The following is a 24325-nucleotide window of genomic DNA, read 5'->3' as shown; positions in this document are numbered from 1 at the left end:
CAGAGACGCACTATATAGCTTTACAAGAAAGATGAACTCTCTTTGCTGGTCAAGTCTGCCGACAGCTGCTAGGACCTCCTGCCCCGCACCTAGCGCGCTGCCCGGCTGCCTTTCCGCTTCACGTAGCCGCTGAGCTTTCGCCCAACAAAGATACACTCTCGCAAGGCACACGCGCACTGACTGGCACAGCGCCTGTAAACACGCGGCTCCCTGTTTTCCCGGCGCAGTCTCAGTCGGCACGCAATAGGACTCCCTGTCCACTCGGTCACGTCAGGGCGGGCCGTTCAGCCGGAAAATCCGGGGCCGGCCCGATGCCAACCCCGCTCGCTTGGGGGCTCTGATGAAGAGAAAAGCGAAAAGGCGTTGGGCGGCTGTCCCACTGCTAAGAGCATCTTATTGCTCGGACCCGGCACTCGCACGCTGCACAGGTCCGCAGCAGCAACCAATAACCTCGGGTCAGCGTCCGGATCGGTGAACGCCTGTAAATATTGGCACTGCTCGCTCCGGCCCGCCAACCGCTTCTCTCCGAGGGAGCGCGCTCACTGGCCAATCCCGGCCGCACCTCGATCGGGCGGCGTCCTCGTCGCAAACAGTTGTTCGCTTCCTTTGTGTTTTCGCCTCTTCTTTACGGGTAATCCCTCGGGAGCTGCGACGAGCTTACTCCAATCTAAACGCCCACGCGCGCGCCCCCACGAAGGTGCGTAGGGCAGAAAACGTCCGCATGAGCCTCCACGGCCCGTTGGACACTGCTTCAACGAGGGTTGTGTATCGCTGTCGAGGTATACAGCCTCCTGCCTAAATTATATTGACGGCTGCTCACCAAGGCATCCCTTCAAATGGGAACAATCATTGAGAGCTACCTCAAATTGCCTTCTACAGCAACTGCGATTTGTCACTTGAAAACAAGTTTCTTTGTTTCGTAATTTGTGTAAACGTCGTTTCGAGCGAGATTTTTTTTTCGCGTGTCTTTAATGAACACCAACGAATACATTAACTTTTCTGGAATATTTTCTGACCCGACTTTACTGGTATTGAACACCTTTCTGTTATGGCACTGTGTGCTTCTTTCATTCCAGGAAGAAAGGAAAACAATTAGGTTATTTGACTGAATTGTAAGGATAAAATTGTCTATTTGGTACGCTATGTGTAGGGGTTCGATTTTTTGGTTTAAACCGAAAAGCACCGATAAAAGTAGGCCTAATTCATTTTTTGAAATTCGGTTTTAGCCGAAAAAGGTCAGCATTTCTGGCATGCATGTCACAACTCACTGGCTATTCAGTACAAGTTACAAGGTCACAGCAGCAAATTAAGGAAGAGCTGGAAGCGGGAACGCGGAGAGACAAAGGTATTTTAAGAATTTAGTACAGTGACTGTGAGTTATGAGGCATTGATCCGCGAACTCAGACACGCCGTTGCAGATAGCAACGCTGGACCATTTAGCTAAGCGTTACTGGCTATAGCATAGCGCCGTCTTCTCACACTTATCACCGACTTGGGGCCGTCGCTTCGTTTAAGTAGGTTCTTCTATTGCATGTAAGGACGTTGAAAACGTTCGGAACCGTAACAGGCAACCGCCGATTCGAAACCGCGCATAAACGGCACGAAAGTGCAGTAGTTCCCTGGCTTCCGCGGTTGTTAAGAAGCACTTCCATCGGTGCCTCAGCGCGAAGCATTCCGTGCGCTTCCTTTCGTTTAGCGCAGAATGCAAACACAATTTGACAATGACATTTTTTAAGACTAAACTTCCACTCACGTTTTTGTCTCGCCGCCCAATCGTTGAACTTCGGTATTTTACTTTTTGCTACGACTGTACGGCTATCGCCAGCAAAGACAGTTCTTAAGACGGCAATTTACTGGTACATACTCCTACATGAGCGGCTGGTTTAAAAAAAAAGGTTAATATAAACTGTACGTCACTTTTTACCGCGCAGGGACATCATGTATTTCACCGATAAAAACCGAAAATTCGTATGTAAATAGAAAGTGGCGTTCTGAAATAAAGACCAAAAAATTGGCAGTGGATTAGCTCGGCTATGCCAGGATATACGTAGCGAGAGGTACGTTTCCCTGGCTGAGCTTGTTGTGGTCACTGTATGTTTAGCAATGAAAGACATAGAGGCTATGCGCCGTCTATTACGCTCGGCAGTCTGGCATCTCCGTTTGGCAAGCCGCTCCTCTCTCTGTTCGGGCGTCTCTGCTGCTCTCTTCGCCTTCTTATACGCTCGTTCTCTCTTTGTTGAGTAGCCAAGTGCCAGGCGACAACCTCAGGATCGGAAGAGTTAATCTTCTCTTGTCTATACCGCCGTTTAGCAGCAGCTGGACTCTCCTTCTGTGCATGCATGTCAAACGTTGTGATACAGACGCCCACTACATCTCCGCCTTTTATACGCAATCTTGCGCATGCGACGCGCGGTTCGGGTGATAAAGCGGTGAGGCGGCGACGAAGCGCGCGGCGCACCTGTGGGTCTGTCTGGTTACCATCGTATCGGCGCATGCGCACAACTGCTCATCCGCGTGACGTCACGCACGGCTCCGAGGGTGGAGTGGGCCAGAAAGTATTTAGAGGGTGTTGAGTGGGCGCGCGGCCGCGGCGACGGCGAAGCGCACGCCGCCCCAGCTGCTCCTCTCCGGTTGCCATGGTAACGGCGCGTGCGCACAACCGGCCTCTCCGAACCGCGACGAAATGCTCGACTAGGAGCCAAGTGTAGCTCCCGCTACAAAATAGTCCGTCGAATATTAGAAAAATGGAAACTTAAAAGCCCAACCCCTATCTATGTGCAGAGCTCAGTTCACTGCCTGACCGACTAAGCCACGTGTGTGCAATGTTCACCTGCTTCCTTTCACGCTTTCCGCGAGGTTTGTATCTTCTTAACTCGCTCATTATTCTTCTGAGAAGACAATCTGCCTATTTTCATTTCATTTTATTACACTCAGTCGCATGAAAGCAGTACAGAATAACTTATATGCTCGTTGTTTTAGCGCCTGCTCATTATTTTTCTCCCCTGTTCCGCAGCAGGGATCGCCATCCCGGTACTTCAGCTAATAAGTGTTTGCGTAACACTCGTTGAAATAATCTTGGAGCCTACAGTTTTGTAGTTCACCCCTTCCGCCTACAACGCAGCGCAGCCCCCAAGCCAATGCGTATGCACGGCGCGTACGCGCACACGTTGTGGGCGCACAGGTGCGTGTGTGTGTGCGTCGAGTGGAAAGAAATAAAAGGAAACAAGTGCACCAAAGGGCCAAGAAGCGCGGCCCCCGGGAACGAAGGCGGCAGCGGCGGGCGCCGCCGAAGCCGTGGCAGCTGGCGCGCCGCGCGTGTGTAGTGCACACCGCTTGCGGCTCGTCCGAACAGGATACATTATTAACGCAGAGGCACTTCCCGTTTCAAAGGGCGCCCCTCTCTGACCATTGCGAAGTCCGGAAGGGTGAGCGAAATGCTAAGAACAATCCCGGTATGATTGATCGCCGCGAACTCACGCAAGCCTCGTCGATAACCGGGCCACGAAAGCAGCAGAGGGCAAGAAAACTACGCAGAGGCGTAAGCAAAAAATAGAAAGAAGGAAGGAGCAGGAAGAAGAGAAGGGGGCGAAAGAAACGAGGTGCGCGTTTCACGGCGGTTTGTCTTCGCCGAGGTTTGTAATTTAAACGTGCCGTGACAGCTCGCACGGACAGTCGGCCGTATAGGCGGGCACGAACACCGAATGGCGGTAACATTTTCATTCCGCCTGTTCCTCCGGCTGGTTTTCCCCTCCTCTCTCTCTTTCTTCAGCGCGAATAACCGCTCTTTCATCTTCGTTTATTTCTCTTTATTTCTCTCATCCCCCTCTCCCGTTTATTTTTTTTTGCTCCCAGCTATTTTGTTCTTCTCTCATCCCCCTCTCCCGTTTATTTTTTTTTGCTCCCAGCTATTTTGTTCTCTCGACTCGGAGTGCTGTTTTGGTGTCTTTTTGTCTTTTTCCGAAGCGAATGTCGGAGTGTGGTACGCGCAGCAAAATGCCAGGCGGCCATGCAAGGGCTGGCAGTCCTGCGGTGCGGAGAAGTGTCGTGTGCATGCAGGTTGGTGCTCTATTGCACCGAAGATCGCTTACTTTGCAGCTCTCATTCACTGCACACGGAGAAGTCATGACGAAGGTTAGCTACCGGCCAGCGTATGCGCAGCGTTGCGGGATGCTGCCTCTTTGAGACGTGCAGAGAGGCTCAGGTGGTGCGCGAACCTTCTGGATGCGCCAGTGGCATCTGTCGCAAGTATGTGAGGAGCTTAGTTGAAGGCCCCTTTTTTTTTTTTTTTTAACTCGTAGGTGAGACCATGGCACCGATCGCTCCGGACCGTACAGTAGAGACAGGCAGGTGCACGCGCATACACGACGGCAATGATCGAAGCCCATGTCCTCCTTCACCTGTCTTAGTGTCTGGGAAAGTGACGTAATACACAAGAAATGGTAATCTTGGTACAATTCCAGGGAGACCTGTAAAGCAGTATGTATGCGCGTTCTTTCACCTTGTTCAGCTTATCTAGCAGCAGCAGCAAAAAAAAAAAAAAAACACGATTCCTACAGCGTGTCATGGACTCCGACGTTAACACGGCGGTCCTTCATTACATGGACAGTGAAGACGGACAGATGGTGTTGCAACTGCTACCGCGATTTCATCGTAAAAATAAAAAATTGCGACAAAATCTGGCTTTTCGGCTAGTTACCTGCCCTGGAGGGGTTGCTTTGCCCGCATGGTTTCGACAAAATCTGGCTTTTCAGCTAGTTACCTGCCCTGGAGGGGTTGCTTTGCCCAACGTTTTTAGATGGCTTTGCCCGCATGGTTTCGGAAGCGCATATATTTTCTCACGATTCAGCCAAATTTTGTCGAGCCACAGCGGCGAGGATAATCGCGTTTTGGAAACTCTAAAAACTGATATGGCTATTACTAATGACCGGCTAAAAGTCTCTAATTGCAACCAGTAGCCTAAGTGTTATAGTTAAAAAATTAATTAACAAGAAATTAGTTAAGCGGCTAACTAGTTAACATTATTTACGTGTTTTTCCGATATCCGCCAACGCAGGTTTTATTGTGATGCAGAAGCCGCCTTCATACCTGAAAACGCCTATTTAAAAAAAATTAGGTTCACCTTCGCCGAAACTCCTGGTATTTATTCGCTCAGCCTCTTCTTATGCCGTTTTTAACCGCTTCAATCTTCTTTTTTTTTTGCTGAATATTTGACCATACGTAGTGAACAACCCCGCCCCCCAAAAAATTCAGAGATATTTTGTGGGAAAAAACGCTTCTTCATTATGCGAGTAAATACGGTACTTCAGTGCACCTGGTGACTGATGAACTCATTAAAAAAAAAAGGAATAGTTCCTGCGCGTGCAGCATTCGTGTTTTACTTTTTAACTCGCACGCAATAATCTGCCAAAATTAACTGAAGTGTTTACGATTCAAGCGTTTTCACTCTTTGCCTGCGCTCTTCTGCTAAATCGACGCACAGTTTTCTCTGGTGTACGAAGATGAGAGCAGGCGCGCATGCACCTGCTGCGAGGCTGCGGTGATCGCCGAATTGTGTAAGGCTTCGGCAAGCGACGCTGATTTGTCTGTTTGCGCCGGCCGGCGGCGGTTCGAATCCCGCTCAGGGATCAAGTTTTTTTCTGCCTAGCCCCAAAGAGCGGCGGACTATCCATTCGGCCGAACTACTGCTCTATAAGAGCGTCTCGTTGTAAAAAAATGTTTCGCGTAGTGATCACGTAAAACTCCTTCCTTCTAACCTTCTGGTTCTCCAATGGTCGGCAGTGTCACTGGAGACGGTGCCGTCTCTCCCTCTTCTTAAAACCTACCGCAGCCTGTGTTTTATGGACCTCCTTCACCCCGCGACGTCACGAAGATGCGGTGGCGCTGATGTTAGCAGCGACTTTCGCATGGTAGGCAAAACAGGTTCCGCTTGCCAGTGCCTACCGCAGCTGCCGCCGCAGCTACCGGCGGCTGCTTCAAGCCTGTGCACTGCAGAAGCAGCGTGTATTGACCGGCTGCGTCACTGCTGGATCCGCGTAGTAGCATAAAAATATTAAATTAGCCTCGATAGGTTTCTCGCGCATAAATGCCGCATTCGGAAACTGGCTAACAGGCATTGTGCCACGGTAGTAAAGCGCGAAGTCTGGGAGTCGATAGGCACTGCCACTCAATGCACTTAATAGCATGCAAGTTACTGCGTTCATTCACCTGAACTTCAGGATAGCAGGCTGATAATTGCTGAAGGAAAAAAAAGCATATGTAGCTGCACACGTACTTATCACCTTGAGCCGGAGTGCACGGGGCGCCGACAGGTTCACTCGCCCCCAAGGAATGCGTTTTTTTGTTAATAGCACATCATGTTTAAATGGCGCGTTTTGTGACATTTAATATTTACTTGAAACTGTTTCTTGATATGACGACGTAATTATTTCATTCGAGCAGAAACAAGTCTGGTACGTTGTGTCAATCTTGCGCGGTCGCGTTGGTGTGCTTAGAATAGCGTACCTTAAGTGTGCTAAACGCCATATGCTTTTTCATTGCATCATGCATGTGTCATGTTTCATGATCGCGAAGCTTGTTTGGAAAGAAGCAGCCGCAGGCGTGCTACTAACAGACACGTGGCGAGATTGAGAGGGGACGCGGCATGAAAAGTGTTTTCGTTATTCATGCATGCGATATGTAACTAAACTTGGTGCAAATATGAAATTCCTACGCTAGTTTCAGTCATTCCTTTTATTTATAGCTATACCTGGTGGAGTTCTGGGTAATTATAATTAACACCGTCGTCAAGTCCCCCCAAGCTAGGTCTCAAATAATTGAGTAGATAGTGCGCAGTTTTTTTATGCCAGCATGTGCATAAAGCCCTGTTCTGTACGATAACGCGATTAGTTCTTTTTCTATATGATCAGTACTTATGCATGCATAGTTACATGAAAACGTTTCTTACAAAAAATAACTAACACAATACTGCACGTGTAGGAAAAAAAATCGAGAGATTTGTTACGCTCCTCAACGTCTCAGGAATAGTTTGCGACAAATGGAATCATTTGATTTTCATGCGAATTACGAAGGTGAGTGATCCAGTCGCAGAAAATGCGAGAGGTCAGAAAACGAACCTTAAAATTTATTCCCTCGTTTATGGCATCTTCGCTTTCGCTTTGGTCAAAGAAATGCGGCACTGAAATCAAAGAAATTACCTCACAATTTTTGACGACCACACTTCTAAAAAGTGTACTTTATAAATTTGTACTCAATATTTTGCTATAATTTTTCGTCACGAAACTAGACTTCAGGGCTAGGAAAGAGAATAATTCTAGAAATCAAAAATTTTCATCAAATCGACCAGCTTAACAAGAGGACAAGTCGGCCTGGCTGGTGCGTGGTCATGCGGCTAATAACAGCGCTAAGCGAGACAGGAGATCAGGGACACGACGCTGTCCCCACTTTTCGCGCAGCGCGACACGTACGTATGTCAGCAGACGGTGAGCGCATGTCTGCTCCGACGAAACAAGGCCAGCACTTCCCCTCACTACTGTCCCGAAGTAAAATCATTCCGGCTAGTGCAGAGTGTCAAAACTTGTTTTATTCAATGACTAGCGCATAAATAAACGGCAGGAACGCTTTCTACATGTTTACTACTAACCATATATACAATACACAGTGGCAAACTATTTCTCTTTATAGGCCGCACGTGGACAACGCGAGCTCGTGTATTTCGACAAATTACTAAGTTGGAAGCATCGACCATTGCTATGATTCGCAGAAACTGGAAACGCGCCTACAAGCCTTGAAAACCCGCGCACAGCACCTATCCGCGACGCCACTCCCCGACCTTTTGCCTACCACGAGCTCGCTAGCGACTGCAGCGCCACCACGTTTGTTTACAAACATGCAGGAGGTCCATACGAGAAGGAGAAGGAATTGCATACTCAATCCAAAGGCACTAAACTTTCTGCAGTGAAGTAACTAAACAAAAACCAGCGAGCGCGTGTACATACCTGCGCGCAGTTTTCTCGTCAGCGGCGAACTACATAGTGTAGCGTATGCATCAAATCTGCGTTACTCAAGAGTGAGCGATATGATGAGTGACATGAGAGAACACTGCGCTTAGCGCACGAAGTGTACATCTGTACAGCTGTAATATCTCGCCTTGACTAACCCTCACATTGCGCTGGACTTTATGATGGCATTTCAAAAAGATCACGACATCTCTTTCCAGCGGCTGTCAGGACGGAGTAGCATCGTCGGTAGTCTGTAATTACCTCGATTACACGCCTGCTCAGCCGGCACAACGGTGAGCACATGTTTGTATTCGACTATCAAGAGCCGACGCCGCAAGAGATCTTCGTTCGCTTGCCCGGAACACGACGGTGATCTCATGATTCGCTCCGGGAAACACGGGACACCACCTGTGCTACCTTCACCCTTGTCCGCTATACTTGTTTTGTGCCCTTCATCTCCCGCTGCGAGCCAACAATGTTGCGTCGCTTGTGCTTGGAAGTGGCTTTCACAAACGCATATTGTTATCTGATTCGGGCAGCTGACTCTTCAGCTTGTGTCCACCGCAAGGGCATCGCCAAATGGGGTCCCCTATCAGTCATTGAAGAGTCCTTGTTCTCCCTTCTCTTCTGATTGGGATGGTTGACTCTGCAGCTTGCTGCTACTGCAGATGCGGGGAACGATTAAACACCTAATCGTTTGTCGCTGTCTCCGCTATAGCACTCACTGAGTATCTCCTGAGGCAGCACCGCTCTAATCGGAGTTTTTTTCCTTCTCAGAGGCCACGTTTCAAGGACCGTGGTCTCGACTTCATTGGCACAGAAAGCCACCGAAGCGAAAATTAAAATCTAGAAACCACAGGCTTGAAGGGCTTTCTATAGACGAGCTGTGGGTTTTTGTTTTTGTCTTTAGTGGCCACGATAGAGGCGTGACTATAGTCATGTCCCATGGACACAACTCGACTTAGCTTTATTTCTCTCTCTTCCCCTTCGCCCCCTTTATCCTCCTCTCCACGGATAGGGTTTCCAAACAGGCATTATGCTTGGCTAGTTTCCCTGCCTTTTTCTTCTTCTCCGTCCCTCTCATGAAAGTACGGTTGTGAGTGTGGCCAAAAGCATTTGTAGTTATAATTTTCCGCACCCACTTTATTTAAAGCTGCTTATGTAATAGCACGTCCGCATTATTGAGGTTCTGCATTTTAGATAAGCCAAACCCGTATTAGCCAGAAACAGGAGTTATGACGCGCGGGCGCTCTGGAAAGCAAGAATCGATCTCATAGCAAAAGCTGTAACGTATGCGGCCCGCATGCGCTCTGAGTAGGCGTAGAACATGGCCATTTACTTTTTATACCAGTGTGGCAATTCTGCTCTCTCCTCGCACGTTGCGCAACATCCGGTTCGCATGCGCACGCGCGGGCTATTTGCGCGTTCACCGTCCTGTGCAGGCATAGGTGACCTCCATTCATTGTTTCCGACGGGGACTTCGCAAGCTCCGCTTGCCGAGAGGAGTCGCTTGTTGTGCATGCACGGAACGCTAATGATCAGCGTCCGCTATATGCATAGCCAAATGAGGCGTGCCTCCAATGAATGGCGCGGACACGCGCACCTTTTCTATGGGGGAAATTTATCGCGCGCCTCCTATATACGCGCTCTAACCGCAGCGAATAGATTTAAATGCCGCCAACACCTGTACGTATACAGGTATGCATCACGACTGATTTCTCTCGACACGTGAGTTTAAGGTAGGGACAAGCATAAAAAGCCGCAAGGAAGCAGATCAGGGAGTTGGTAACGTCTGCAGTGCCGCAGCATTAATCGCACCGTCCCCTCGAAAGTGCTCGAGAAGGGCGCCCGGAATGAATAATCGAGGAGAGCCCCATTGAAAGGTGCATAATAGCGGCGGCTCAGTGCTCGCGTGTAGTTGTAGACGGATCTTGCGCTGCCCGGGCGAGGCCTGCGCTGTACGTTATGCACGGCGGCGAATATCCCCTCATTCGATGTTGTCCACATGTGCGGCACCCACGGAGGCCGGCGAGGAGCGAAGAAATGCTATCCCCTCGCGCGCCGTAAATCTTGGCCGGGTCCGGATCAGCGGGGACGATCGGCCGTTTTCCTCTTTATGGCGCCGTCATTAACCGCGCTCGGCCGTCCCGAAGCCTCGGCGCCCGCCAGCGTGTGAAGGTTAATTGGATTAATAAATTTCCACTGAAAACGGCCGGCGCTCGATCGGCGCGCCGCCCCGTCGTGAGCGCTGTTCCCCCGGTGCCCCACGGTGCCTGCCTGCGCCGGCCGTACGCGTGCACGCAAAAATGAAAGCGCCGAGGGGAACGCAGGCCGCGAAAAGCGCGGCTGCTGCTGCTGCACGTAACGGCAGCATCAGTCAGAGGCGGCGGCGGAAACGCGCGGTCATATCAGTGCGCGAGCCCCGGTGCGCTCTCCGCTTCGGGGCCGGCGTCCGTGCACGGGGGTCTACTCGGGTGGATTGCGATCGCTGCATCAGCGGACACCTCTGGATTTATGGGAGATCTTTTCGCGGCGGTTGTAATGAATCGCGGACGCCTGTTGCCCCGGCGTTTATGGGCGCCGTGAACGGAATTTGTAGACCTCGCGAGCACACGGGCGGCAACAGGTCAGACTCGCCCCTCTCCTTGAGCCTTTTTCTTCTCTTTCCTAGCGACCCCCTCTTCCATTTCCCTCGAGGAGCGCTTCGCGCCGACGGAGTGGCGCCCACCCCGCGTTCACAATGCCCAGGGGCAGCCTAGGCACAGCGTGGGGCGCGGCAGGCGCGACGCAACAGAGCGGTGAAAACCCTTACCAGTGTCACCTTCCGTTGGACAGAAGCGCCCGCCGGAGGCTATCGGGCTAAGCCATGGTGGCTGCTCCAAGGGGACTCGACCGTCTGGCCAACACCAGCCTGGAAATATAGGAGAAGAATAGCGATAAGTCGTGTCGTATACATCACGTTGACACGCCACCTAAACCGTGCCTCATCTGATTCACTAGTGAATCTTCATTAACAAGCTGCCTGCTTCGCGTCGCGACGTGTTTCGCCATTTCCCCGAGCTCTCACGCCTTCGCTAATGTGTAGTAGGCATCAACTGTACCGAGGCAGTGAAAAGGGGGCGCCTAAACGTGGGATGACCAGCTGCGCAGACGCGACGCGACACGGCAAGTAAGTGTAGGAATTGGCACTTCTCCATCGCAGGGTTTCGGACCGCAGGCGCTGGGCCTATCTTTTGCGTGGTCATTCAAGCAAATGCAAGAGCTTAAGGCGAAGCAGAGCTGCTCTGACAGTCACAGAGTGGCTGTATAGTCGTTGTAAAGTTTACTTTACTTGGCTAGCCATTATATAGCGTCGAAAAGTTCTCAGAAGAAAACACACTGGCGTACGCAGTATGTGGCCACTTTAGCCCTGCATGCATTCCCGCTTGGTATTTCCCCATTCTTGTATTTGACCCTTTGCTCTGCCCTCAGTGTCTCCTTCAACTAGCAACTCAATGCTGGTCTATACAGTGGCACTTCTCTTTTCATATTGTATACGCCCCTCCGTTCGTATGCGCAACGCATTTGCGCAAATTCAACGATGATATTACGCGGTTACTCTGTAGATATTGATTTCATGGAATGGTTCCGGTGTATTATTCTCTTTCTTCCTTTCTTTGTACAGGACGTAGTAGTAGTAGTGGTTTATTTAAAATAACATAAAAGGAAGGTAAAAGAGTTTTGCTAGCCCCGGCATCTGCCATCACGTGCGGCGGCACCTGAGCTGGGGCAGCGGAAAGAAAGGATAGCAGGCAGGTGGGAGAAATGAAATAAAAGAGGTGAGGGGACAGAAGAAAGACATGGGGGGAGGTAAATATACACTGCATAAAAATATTAAAAGTGAACACTATAAATGCAAAATAAATATACTATATACATTATTACACAAAGAGTCAAAAGTACAGGACGTCGCACCTAAAGAATTCGGGAGCTCGTTGGTCCACAGCGGCTTGTATCCCGCAGTTACGCACCGAAGAACAATACGCGGCGCTCCGCTGTGGTATGCTTCATGAGAATCACGCTTACTTGAACGTAAATAGAGCACTGTTAGGTTGAGCCGGAGAAGGCCACCTTAGCGAAACTTCTTGCGGTCATGCCGTGTCCTCAAAGGCCTCCGCTCCTCTCAACTCTGTCCGTTGATGATTCTGTTGTCATTAAACACGGTTCTCCTCAGCAGTTTTCCTGGTGTTCATGTTTCTACGCTGCAGCTGGTGCAAAATGGACTCCGGATGGGCTTCGCTTTATTTCCGTCCAACTTTGAATGACTGCGTTAGTTCGCATTTTAAGCGTCGCGGTCCAAAAATGAGAGGAGTATTGAAACAGCGTCTTCATTGCGGCTTTGCCTGCCGCAGCTAAAAAAAAAAGAAAAAAAAATGCCCGAGCGATTTTTATTAGGGGCTGTGACAACCTTCCAAAATAACCTGATTATCTTTGTGTCAGTTATCCTACTACAGTTGCTTGACTGCAGTTGGTTCTGAGTCCGTTTCGTTTTTGTTAGTTTTTTTTTTGTAAGGCATTTAAACGGGAACAGAACGGTTAAGTTCCATTTTTCCGTTACAGGCGCATCCTGAGAGAGAAACAATAAGGAAAAAAGGGAAGGAAAAGAATACGACTGAACAAACTGAGACCGGTTACCACTGATTAGAATGCGTTGCACATCATAATTCTGAGTGCATCGTAAACCTTATACGCTTTCTGTACCTAATGACGTGCTTCACTCAGGAGACGATTAGAGGAGATCTGCATTTGATGACGATCCGCACCGGTGGCAACAGTGGCTACGGCGCTCGACCAGCGTGTGCTAGTTTGCAGGTGCGACGCAATCGCGGCGGCCGAATTTCAATGGGGGGGAAATGCAAAAACGCCTCTGCGCTACAATATATATGTGCACCGCAGAGAACTCCCGGGTCGTCGAAATCAATCCGGCGCCTTCCACTACGGCTTGACCCGCAACCAGCAGTGCTTCTTAGGCACGTGAAAACCAATTACTATCTAGCCAACCTTTGATGGTTAACCACCTCAGACCGATGCACTCTAAATGTGCAACTCGCAGTGAATTAACTGGCGCCCTCGCATCACCTGTGGCCGTTAATGTCTAATGCAGGGGCAAGTGTTACAGCCATGCAATTAGCATGCCGCGTGGGCCGCCGATGCCAAGCTGCTCTGCTCCGTACGGGGCCGCATAAATGCGCGAGCCCACCAACCTCCTCGCCGCTATTGGCTCATGGTCTGGGGCTTTCCGGCTATGCGTTTTACACACACGTGAGAGCGATAATTAATGCCCTGGGCTGTTTTTCTCCGAGGCGAGCAGAGAGAAAAAAAAGATATAACGAAATCATTTAAGCAACGTGCGCAGTTTCCTATCATCCCGCGGTGTGCAATAGTTAGAGGGCGTGCTCTGGGGGCCCGTGTTCGTGTGTGTGTGCGTGCGTGTGTATGCGTGCGCGCCCTGGCGTCTTCATACTTTGAGCCGCGAACGGGTTGGATTGGTTTCAACTTTGGGGGCGTAAGGCAGCAGATAAGGGAGTGTCGAGGGAGTAATTTATATTGACATGTCGTGAATTCATGTTTTGCACTCTTATCCTGGCGCTAGCTTCGCTGCCTGCAGTTAGTTCGTAAGGGAAGCTTTTCTCTTTCCCTCTAGCTCTCTATATCTGGCTTCAAATTTCGCAGCTCGCCTGGAGCCGCCTTTCGAGCGAAAAAATTCGAATTATCCTTGGCTGTGCCAATAGCTTGTAGAAGGTGGTATGGTGTGAGCGTCTGATCATTAGGCGCTGCTCACTGACTTGCAATTATGTTGTTTTATTGGGGGAAGAAACTGCGGAGTCTTTTGCTTGTGAAATACGTCGCTGCGCCTTCAGCTCTAATCCGCTCTGTCGCTACCGCGATCACAGCATCAAATGAAGGACTAGAAGATCGATATTCGAAGTGATCACAGATCGAAAAACATTTGACACCACATTACTTTACTGATCTGGTATCTTGGTTCAAAAAAAAAAAAGTGGAGAACGGAAAATAAGCAAAATCGCGTTACCACACAACATGGACATTGCTTGAGCTCTGTTTACTGCAGGGGCTTATTGCCGCGATCCTTTTGCACGCATGCAGTGAAACGAGAAGGTACTATCACCAACAAATGAAAATCTTAAGCCGAAAACAAATGAAAATCTATCACCAACGATTGAAGGTTTTAGCCGAGGAAAGGTCAATGGTAGACCAGGTTAGTTTCACTTCAAAGGTGGGAAGATTCTCCGTTAGAAATGTTAATCAACTTCGCTGGCAGTTCCTCTCCAGGAGCTAATAATTTGTGTCTTTTTGTTGGCGTTTCACATTTCTTCTTCGCGTTTCATTTGCTGCTGATAGTACAATATAACCATCCATATATGTGAAGCTTTGCTTAAGTGTATTGCAGCATTGTCTTTACCGTTGCTTATAATAATTCTTTTCTGGGAAATAAAAATCCATACTTTCAAGAAATCGCAGCATGAATACGCCACATGAAGAGACAATATCTATAGTCTAGATACCAACACCGGACGCAACGAAAAATTCGGGACCATGTGTTTTAAGCATCGACATGGATAATGCGATCCTATAGACTAACCTAATTAGATAGGACAGATGGTACGTCGCGACGCAATACAGTAGCACGGCCCGCCTGTACTTCCCTTATACATCTACCTCGCTCGATGCACTCGCATAGCTGGCGAGGCGTACGTGTGCGCTCGTCAGCTCACGTGCCTCCGGGTTAGATTACATTAGCTGAATTCAATGTAGATTCCGCACTCCTCGCTGCCTTATGTATAGAATAGCTAAGTAATTTGTAATATTTTTGCTCATCGTTAGGTCATGTCCGGTACGCATTTCCAACAATATTTTGTCTGCTTGGCTGATTTAAAGTGGAAACAAACGGCTCTCTCTAGTGGAGCCCGTCCAACTTCTTCATTTATCCTCATTTCGTGAGTAAGAATCACACCCGCACGCATTTCACTCCACTGCTCTTTGAAACAGCGATGCGACCCAAATAACTGCAGCAGCAAGTGAAAACCACCTTCCCAAAGAAGCTCTTTCGCAGCGTGCCGTATTCTCTAGCATTTGCGCTCTCAACTACGCCCGCAGCCAGGATGATTCCTTACAAATACTTTGTTATATGACATCATCCACAAAAAAAAACTGCTCCTATATATGTGCTGCACACCTTCCCCGTGCTTTTTGGTGACGAACGCCTCGTGCCGTGATTCCACAGTGAGAGTGAGTATTGAAGAAATTGGCAAAGTAAATGCAACGAAGGGGGGGGGGGGGGGGGGGGGGGGGGCACGAGTAGTGGGTCCGAAGCCTTATAAGGCCCGCGTACGCTGAATAAGCTCTGGATGTCCGACGTTCAACAGTCTGTACTACTTCTTATCGGGATTGGCTGTGCTTTAGCGCATGTGTTTACCCCACAAGATCGACCGAATAGAGGATATCCTTCATGAACCAAGCGGCACGTGAAACAACCGCTCCGAAAACTTAGCCTTCGCTGACATCGCTCGGCTGAGCTATGCCGATGTCACAGGTACACGGGACGTGCAGTTCTCAAACAACCGTAAAGGTTATGCTCGTGTGGACTTCGCTCTGTTCGAAGAGCGGGGAGTGATTGTTGATGATAAGTTTTTCTCGCAGTCAGACGCGATACACAGAGTTAATGCAACATGGGGATTGTTGCCTGCACAGACGCCATGACTGCGCCTTATGCATTCCCGAGGGTTTTTCCACACTTTATTTTAACCGGCCGAATGTGACGATAATTTCAGAAAAGCCAGAACATTTGCCTCGACGCCTAACAATTAACTTAGCCGCGCCTCTTTCGGCCTTGTTCTGGGATTAATTCATTCCGGCATCATTATGAAATCTAGAGCAGAGAGCCTTCGCTCAAACGTGCCTAAGAAGACGAATGAAGGATATTTGGCTAATGCTTAGAAAATTGTTTCAAATTCGCACTTATATCCAAGCATAAAAATAAAGCGAGTACCTGTTGTAATAAATTACGCCTCAAAGCTGCAGAGGTCGCCAGGACTTGAAATATGCCCGGCAAAACGGTTCAGATTCAAACGAAACCAGGACCTGTATAAGCTATTAGCATACTTCGTACGACTAATGCTTTATAATGGTGCCTCATCGATGCGTTAAGTGACTCTGGCACAGAGATTTATAGGTTGCTGTTGCTGCGTGCTGGAGCGCTTAGAGCTTAATGGAACCGGTTGTGATACCGAGTCAGAGAGCACCAGAAATTCCGTTACCGCTAGACCATCGATTAAAGCTTTCTTGCGGTTATACTTGGCAAAGGTGCTTACGCGCCGTGCATTGGCATTTGTATGTACGCCGACGAACCGAGTGCCGTGCTGCATAGCTGCGGCAAGCCGCCTATAGTTTATGGCTGTCTATTGTATGCTGCACTAAAGAAAATTATATTTTGACATTAATGTTTAAGCCTACCGATACGTACTTTTTTTTATTAATGTCCTTTGTTCCTTTTACCCTCTGCTTATTTATGTTTCAATAAAGCAAATCTATTACTTTTATTGTTATTTATGTCTGGGTGCATTTCTGTGCTATGGTAAGCTGTTGTTTTCTTCTGCTTTGTATACCGAATGCAATGACCTCCTTTCATAATTATGACTCCCCCGATTCATTCCTTTCTTTGGACGCCAATGGTAGGGGCCACTTGTTTCAAAATGCGTTCCTTGTTCTTCATTTCTGGGTTAAGTGCTTCCTCAAAGCGTTCATTTCCTTTTTTTTTTCGCAGCAGACCACGGCTTGTTGTGTGAGGCGCTTGTGAATTGCTTTACGGTTTTTTTTTTTAATGTGCTCCAGCCCTGGGGATTCAAGTTTGTTCCTTGTCATTGCAAATAAAGCTGCTTCATTGCTATTAATCTTGCAGCGTTTAGGATCCGCTGCCTTTTCTGTTGTGCCCAACGCCAAGCAGAGGTGCTGCTTAGACTTAAGAGTTCTGGTCCTGACATTTTTTATTTATTTTCATTGGCTCAACATGCGTTGCCCTCTGCGCTCGACAAGATTTATTTGTTGCTCTTGTACAAATCGGCGTGCAGATACAAGGAGTCCACGGCAGAGCATCGCATGTCAATAAGATTCTTTTTTTTTGCCTTTGTGTCTTTGCTGCAGTACTGTTTTTTTGCCGCAACGGTCGCTCCGTGCATAAGCACACATTATATCTTCTTATCCGCTGCCTAGTTTGTGCTGGCACAGGTGTTTTCCGCCGCAGAACTTCTCACCTTCTCAGTCTGGTTCAAACATCCGTCGCTTTGCACGTTTCCTCCTCACTTTCGGGCACACAGAGCCAACTCCTCATCAACTAGCGGATTTCCAACTCAGCCAGGTAAGCACTTTACCATTTATGCCAGCTGGTCTATTCAACACCCTTTTGAGCATTTTATGCTTTAGAACGTTTTACTACCGCACCTCGATCAGCTGCGTTTTCATCTTCGCGCATACGATTTTTATCCTTGCTTTTGGCTTTGCCACATCGAAACCCGGTCGGTCTCCATTGCGCCTTCCACGACTGGCGCTCTGAGAACGTCAACAGGAGAGCGCTCCAAGTACTTCGTCTTGCACAAATTGTTCATCAGTCACTTCTCAACAGCCAGCCTGTGCTCAGCTGGGAACGCACCCTGTCTCTGCGGGCTCTTAGTATTAACATCACCAGCATGAGGTCTGGGACAGGAGCTAACTATAATCGCATACGCAGCCTCCTTCGCATCAGGAGACACAAATTCGAGAGCCTGTAAGCACGATAATTTTATTAATGTTCCCCTTGTGAAGTATATTGGTGTCATGCTTCTTTCCTGCTGCTACAGCCCTGCCCCTACCTCTCTGAAAGCTCCCCCTTAAACATAAGGAATGCATTTAAGAGTCCCCCTTCATCCTAGCTTCAAAAGCTGCGGCCGACGCCGAGTGGATGTTCAGCATATGCGCTGTAGGTGTTGTTATTCTGCGTTCTCCGGTGACATCAATTCAAATTTAAATTCCGCGCCACCGGCCAAAGCTACGAAGAAATTCTTTTTTTTTCAATCTTTTTTTTTTCCTGCAGGTCATGTGGTGCCCAGACTTCTCATGGCATACCTGACACCCATGCCAGTCAAGGGAGCCTCGACTTGCCTCGTACCGAGATTGCTTGCGTTTGCGTGCGGTGTTGCAGTGAGGCGCACCGGCACGCAGTGGCTCCGCGTGAAGCCGACCGCAGCCGGCGAAGTTCCCGAGGGCCATTTGTCATTGAGCAGCATCTGCGGCGTCATCGACGGCGCCGCGAAATCGCCGATCGCACCGTGTACACACGTCCGGCCTCCGGACGCAGCAGAGTCCGTGCAGCCCGCTGCTCTCTGTCGCCTCCGAGTCCGCTCCGTTTCCTTTATGGGCCGGAGGCGTGTTCGATTACCCGCCGCGCGGGACCTTTCATTAGGGCCGGCGTCACCCAGGGGCCAAATTGCAGTGCCCGCGCTGCGGTTCTCGAAAGCACCGCCCGACGGTGGCGCAGCCACAATGGCGACAGTCTCGCCCTCCCCGAGCGCCGTGCTCTAGGCACACCGTGCCTCGGCAATACGGTGCACCGCTGGCGGCGCCATGGACGCGTGAGTGGGAGACTGCACTGTGGTGCTCGCGCCAGGCACTGATGTTCGCGGTATCGGAGAGCTTTATTTAGTACACGGGTCCTATACGCTGACGTAGCTCGATTTTGGGGAGTGCTAGTTGCGTCTCGAACCACTCTAAGTCGAACAGGAACGGGCGTACGCGTATGCACAGAAATCGCCAGCATACTGGAACAGCTGTCAGCGCGTCGTCGCTCAGCCGTCTGCGCCAGCCACGGGTGCAGCACGAGCCGCGCTGCACGGAACTGAGTGGCGCGAGCTGCAGGAAGAAGAGTCGTTACCGCGACCACGCTCTCTCCCTCCGAAATTTCCGTTTCGTTATGTTTCTGCCTGCTGCTGTCATTGTTATCATTACGCAGCCCCTTTTACGGACTCCTTCGAGAAGGCTGCAGTATAGCCTCACCTCCGTGAATGGCCCTCGCTGCCCCTCGCGGCACTTTCTCCTCCGTTGTAATAAAAGAAGAAGGGCGGCGGCGGAGACGGCGGCACGGGCTCCCTTCCCGGCGGCTACTTACTCCGCGCGTATGCAGCGGCGCCCGCCGCCGGAATGGCCATGCATGCGCCCCGCTTCGAATCATTCGGAATCATTAGGGCCGAAAGCCGCTATCGCTGGCGCAGATCAAGGAGTCATTTGGCTCGTAATCACGATAATAATGGCGCCTTGGACGCGCGTTTGCTTCGAGGACTTCTACTCCGGCGGAAAACAAAAATTAAAGAATCATCCGCAGTTGCCGTCGCAAGGAAGAAATGTGTTGTCTGCCGATGTGCGTGAGCCCGCAGCCTCGCGGTTACCGCGTATGAAGAAGCGCGGTCGTAAAGGCGTGATGACGCGAGGAAGATCGCTCGGCCGGAGTACTGCTGCGGCGCATCGGCAAAGTACGAATGATGATCTCGCCGACAGGCCTGTCAGAGCGCAGATGAGAGGAAAAACTCTTTTGCCTCCCAGCGCCGCGTCCTTGTGTACGCGCTGAGTGACGTCTCATTCGTAAACTGCAAACCCTACGCGCATGTGATGACAGTGCATCAGAGTGGAGCATCAACTTTATTCCTGTTGTTTCAGTTTCGCAGACAGTATACATGTATTAATGGTAGCGAGGTAGAGTATCTGCTTTCGAGAATGAATCTCGGCTTCTCCTGCCGCTATAAAACGATTGGCGGGAAATTAATTTCCCCTTAATAATATGGCTGTGTAGCTCTTAATGAGCCCCCGATAACACCGGCGATGATTCACGACCAATATATAGGGGGGCATCTCAAATTATCCAATATGGTGGCGTTACGGCCCCCATGGGTCAGGCTATGTGTAATCGCGCATAGTTTAAAATTTCACGACCAGCTCGCGCTTTTTGGCCAATGGTGGCAACCTCATGCGAGCTAAACAGTTTCTTTTGTTGAGGGCATAAATGAATAAACGAGAAACAATGAAGGAATCGGTGTCTGCGATTTGAAAACGGCCGGCGTGAACGCGGTATGGTGGACGGTCGAAGCGTGCTTTGTAGGGAATTTGAAATCAATAACTTCGACGACGAACACTTTTGTACAACGGATGAATGACAAAGCCAAAAGATCAGGTCAGCAAGACCCATCAATTGTCAATTTGTAGAACTGCTTCCAAGAAAACAAGCTAGAAAAGTTTTCCAGTCGCTGTCCTCCGAGTTTTAACTGATAAAGCTGCACGCTTTTGGTTATCGCTTTTGGTTTGGTTTTCTTTATCAGTATTTGTATTAACCATGCGCTACTTTAAAGGAGTATAGATTGCTAAGAGTCTATAGAGGTGGAAAGCCACAACAATGACGCCTTCTTTTTTTCCGCGCGCTGCCTTCTCCGAGGAATTAACCTCGCCTCGTGTTCTGTGCAATTGTTGGAAGGCATGCAACTAACCTAAGGTCACCAGGATAAACTTGTTTGCGTGCGATCCCATTTCATTCTGGCCATTCGACTGCCTCCAGCGACAGCGAGTGCATGGGTCAACCGTAGAGTGCAAGAATAATAAAAAAAATCGAAATTAAATAGTCTCCTTTAATTCAACCCCCCCCTCTCTCTCTCTCTTGTTCTTGGGTAACAAAGCCCGATATCACCATACGAGGTGTCGACATACACGCATGCCGTAATAAGGCCTGCGATAACAGAAACCGTCGTGCAGAAAATCTTTCGCGCTATAATTTCTACAGCGTAGAAAGCTGCTGTTCCCATGCTCTCTCTCTCTCTCTCTCTACATTTCTGGCACCAGAAATCTCACTCAGTTACGCTTTGCTGCTCTCTCAAATCGTTGTCTTGCAAACATCCATGTAACGGCGCTCCTAACATACATTTTTGCTGCAAAAAAATGCGACACCAACGTCTGAATGCACCAGCGAACCATTCAGGCAACAGGGCAAGCGACGCGGTTCCGCGTATCGACCCTTTTTGGACTACTTCTGTGCACTGCCGCAACGTGGCGTCGATTTCGTGCAAATTGGCAATAGTAGTGGCGCTATCAAGGACATCTAGCAGAGTATTAATACTCAGCGTTGTGGGCCTGACAGTTCAGTCCAGGTCAATTAATTACTTGATTCATAACTAGCTAGCATAGTGCAATGTCGGTCACTTGGCAGTTGAGGAACTGACTTCAATTTCTGAGTCTTGTACGGGACCAAAAACAAACACACCAAGGTATGCATACGTCCAAAGACCAAATCCGTGAGTAAAGCTTCAGTCTCGCTCAAATTGTTATCACTATTATTATTCTGCTCTTTAGTTTACCATTGACAAGCGAAAAGCAGCATGAGGTGGTATTTATAACCCGAAAATCTCGCGTACACTCGGCCTCCTTCGAGTTAGGGAAATAAATACTTCTTTGTGGTGGGTCCCGGTTCGGCGCGAGACAACACCCAATACACTGCAAGGCGAACTGGACGCAGCTGACGCAGTCTTCAGCGCACGAAGGTCGCGAAAAAAGCGGCACCCTATAACCCTCATACGCCCTCTTCAGTGTTTTACGTACACTGTCTGGAAATTTAGGCAGTGAAACGCTCCTTGTACAGATGACGTTAGCTTGCAGCCATTTGTTTGCACTGAGCACCAGCGCACAAAAATGAACGGTGCACTGGCAAAGCAGTGCCAACTTCTTTTGGTGAGCTAGCATTCGCAACCACAGAGTTCCAGTGTCTACTCGTTCCCGTATACTAGGTGCGAGGCCGCCGCTCATTTAGGGCCTCGTTTATCTTTATTTTAATTGCATTAGCCTGAGGTACCAGTACGCTCTCCGGGCTACGGGAAGAGTTCTCGGAGCTCCCTATTCAGCCCCCCCCAAGCATACACAGAAGCGCGGCGCATATCTAAGACACTGTCGGCTTAACAGCGCCGTTACTACGGACGAAGACCGCTAGCATTCGCCGGCGCCAAGAAAGCACGCGTGGCGCGTACAAAGGGCGGGAGTCGGCATGCAGCGCCTCTGAATTAGGCCCTGCGTTTCCACGCCAGCGGATCCGCATACCATACAGCGGTAACATGTGGACCTGCAAAAATGTTTGCGAGGAGCCCTTTGGTTTGCAGGCATTCATTCTGGCGCCGCAGCGTCGCGGTAGTCGTTTCCCGCCTTGCGCGTCGCCATCCACCACTTCGCCGTCAACGGCGTTATGACAACCGGCACTAACGCGATCAGCCAAGAAATTACTCTCCCTGTCAATTAGCGAAAAGGACACGTCATCCTTTGAGAAGTGGCGCGTAGGTGCGGCGGCGACCCGCCGGTCGCCACAGGACGCACGTTCAAAGTGGAAAGGGAGAAAACCAGAGGGTGAGCCGCAAAGAGTAGAGGTGCCCTGAATGTTCTCTTGTTGTGTTTCTTTTCTTTTCTTTTTTTGTAGCCAATTCCTGTGTTCCAAGTTCTGCCCCAACCTTCAGGGGCTGTGGCTGCTTCGTATTAAAACTTCATTGGTTAATCGCAGTCCAGGGTGGGCCTCGGAACATGACCGCCCTAACTCCTTTATTTGTGGAACTCTTAAAATGGGGCGCAAAAACATTGGTCATCAGTCTAAGCAGAAGCTCCGTGCTTAGCACGTAACTTTCACAGCACCTAGGCTTTAACTAAAACGTTTAGTCGATAAGTAAGGTACTGGAGGGTTTGTTCCTCGTGTGACATTGTTTTTATTTAAGTTACAGTTTGTTGAATTTGTCTGGGTGACTTTGCTTATGCAACCTGCAGTTTTCACACCTGTAAATTCTGTAAATATATTTCTTCGTTTCGTCATCGGCCGAATCACGACGACAGGGGTGGTCTGAGCCCCTCCGAAGAAAGCGAACGAACCATCTTAAATAAACTCTAGGGCTGCCCATGTTTTGATCATAAAACGCCCTCCTGAGTTATCTCATATTTCAACATTGTCAGACTAAAGTCTGCAGTTGTCTAACACCAATTGACGAGTAGTTTTCATACACAGCCAATCCCATCAGGAAGAACATGTCCAACATTCTTGGACAAAATTTTTAAACATTGGAAATTTGTAAGGTACTATTATGGAAATATTGAAAATAATGGTCCATTCTTCTGATGTTCGCAAAATTTTTCTTTTGGGGTTATTCCATCACTCGCATCATCATGTCATCACCTGGGCCCCAGGACATGCAGGTCTTGATGGCAGTATTAGGGCCGATGCCCTAGCTCGAGATTATACCTATACACTCTAAATAGAAAGGAGTAAAAAGTGAGTAAACTCTCCTCTAGCGAAAGGGTGTGCGCTAGAGGAGAGTTTACTGCCTTTTTACTTCCATATAAGTGCATTGGTTTTTAGAGTGCACCGAGTGGGGCACGCTGACCCCACCCCTTCTCAACACATTTTTGAACCCGCCTAGGGATCCTCCGCCTTCATAGGCGTTTCAGTCCCCTGCCACCCAAGCAACTTTCCCCGGCTGACTTCTACCACCTAGGCCGCATCCAAACACTCACTTTCCCCAATCTCCACCACCTACACCGCATTCCCCCAACATTATACGCAGACACATGTCCCTGGTGTGGTGGTATTCCTACATTTACACATATTACATGGCCATGCACTAAACCCAAAGCGGCGCTGGAGCAGTGGGAGGTGACACTGGCCAGCGGCACCCTGGAAGACCACGAGGCTCTAGTCGCCATTACCAAAGCGTCGGCGGAAGCCACTGGAGTCCTGGACTGAGGACCCCACCCACAATACGCTCCGGTTTCCTTTTGCATAATAAATGTTTATTCTCTCTCTCTACATCGATCGCATGCAGCAGTTAAGACTGCCATAGAAAACCATTGGGGAGCGCTTTTGACGATAGCAAATACGTTAATCTTGCAATATAAATCTTGAAATCTTGCAATATATGAAAAAAAAAAAAAACTGCGCTCATAAACTCTTTCCTGTTCAAAGATGCTTTGGTCCAGAATTGTTGGGCATGAGGTGGCAAGGATAGCTGTCGCAGCGTATATATAGCTGTGAGAGACTCCTCTCACTATATGAAAGCTTTAAAACAGGAGGACGAAACAGAAGCTTGCTTACTGCCTGAGCTGCCGAACACGAGCATTTCCATACCCGCCTTCCTCCCTAATCCCAAGCCATTCACTGCGTGAAGGAGGCAAGCAGCACCTACGTATACCTATGCCCGGCGTGCATTCGCTTCCCGGACTTTGACAGTGCACGTACA

General features: G+C 49.3%; 1 protein-coding gene across 1 annotated transcript in view; it reads right to left on the bottom strand.

Annotated features, from left to right (window-relative positions):
* noc (zinc finger protein no ocelli) overlaps window positions 1-24325 on the bottom strand; it is a 187318-nt gene that overhangs the window by 94911 nt on the left and 68082 nt on the right. The window contains exon 2 of the transcript XR_013311231.1: window positions 10810-10908. The gene's annotated coding sequence lies outside the window, so the exon portion shown is untranslated. The remainder of the gene's footprint in view (window positions 1-10809; window positions 10909-24325) is intronic.

This window comes from Amblyomma americanum, chromosome 1 (assembly GCF_052857255.1).
Source record: "Amblyomma americanum isolate KBUSLIRL-KWMA chromosome 1, ASM5285725v1, whole genome shotgun sequence".
Classification (NCBI taxonomy): Eukaryota; Metazoa; Arthropoda; class Arachnida; order Ixodida; family Ixodidae; genus Amblyomma; species Amblyomma americanum.
This window is presented reverse-complemented; position numbering and strand designations above follow the sequence as displayed.